The 1,182-nt window shown below is 38.6% G+C and overlaps 1 pseudogene across 1 annotated transcript; it reads left to right on the forward strand.

Annotated features, from left to right (window-relative positions):
* Nucleotides 1–243: 243 nt before the first annotated feature.
* On the forward strand, nt 244–663 carry LOC306668916 (small ribosomal subunit protein uS8-like; annotated as a pseudogene). Its single transcript has one exon. The product of its transcript is annotated as a small ribosomal subunit protein uS8-like (transcript).
* Nucleotides 664–1,182: the final 519 nt, after the last annotated feature.

Below are 1,182 nucleotides of genomic sequence, written 5' to 3' on the forward strand. Positions count from 1 at the left end.
TTTTGTACCGGTATTTTGTTTGGGGGCGCCCTTTTTTTCTCTTAAAAATATTTTGCTGGTCTGGGGTTGTGGCTCAGTGGTAGAGTGCTTGCCTAGCATGTGTGAATCATTGGCTTCGATCCTCAGCACCGCATAAAACAATAAATAAATAAAATAAAGGTATTGTGACCATCTACAACTAAATAAGAAAAAAATATTTAAAATTATTTTGCGCTCTTTCCGCCATCTTTTCATACCTCCATAATGGTGCGTGCTCTCAGGAGCATCAACAATGCCGAAGAGAGAGGCAAACACCAGGTCCTTCTTAGGCCGTGCTCCAAAGTCATTGTCCGGTTTCTAACTGTAATGATGAAGCATGGTTACATTGGTGAATTTGAAATCATTGATGATCACAGAGCTGGGAAAATTGTTATCAACCTCACAGGCAGTTAAACAAGTGTGGAGTGATCAGCCCCAGATTTGATGGGCAGATCAAAGACCTAGAAAAGTGGCAGAATCATCTGCTCCTGTCCCGTCAGTTTGGTTTCATTGTATTGACAACCTCAGCGGGCATCATGGACCACGAAGAAGCAAGAAGAAAACACACCGGAGGAAAAATCCTGGGATTCTTTTTCTAGGGATGTAAAACATGCATACAATAAAATGCCTCAATGGAAAATAAAATTATTTTGTTTGGATTGATACATTTTACAATCATATTACCACTTTTTGAAGTGAGTGGTCCTTAGTAAGATACAGGAGAGAACTGGTGACTTTTTATTTTTATTTATTTACTTACTTTTTAACATTAATTACCATCAACTTTTGGGTAGATTGTCAAATTTTAGAGCTGGAAGCAATTTTGGGCACTGGTTAATCCATTGACCCTCCACCTTTTTTCCTGCTGGGTGACCATAATTGGGCCTCCAGATGCATAACACTCGCATGGGAATTACCATATGCCAACAGTAAATCCACTCCTTTTTCTCCTACACAAGAAAATGTGTAAGGGACTGGCAGGAATTAGGTTGTGATAGGGCTAATGTATTATTAAAAAAAAAAAAAAAAAGACGAATCATTCTCAAGCTCTGGTACTTTAGCCATTAGCATCAAATCACTTGTGACACAGTTCATGACTGATTGAATTTGAGAAGAGCTGAACACCTTCCAAACCCCTGAATTACATTATAAAAGTCATTTAGC

The sequence above is a fragment of the Sciurus vulgaris genome (assembly GCF_902686455.1).
Source record: "Sciurus vulgaris genome assembly, chromosome: 8".
Lineage (NCBI taxonomy): Eukaryota > Metazoa > Chordata > Mammalia > Rodentia > Sciuridae > Sciurus > Sciurus vulgaris.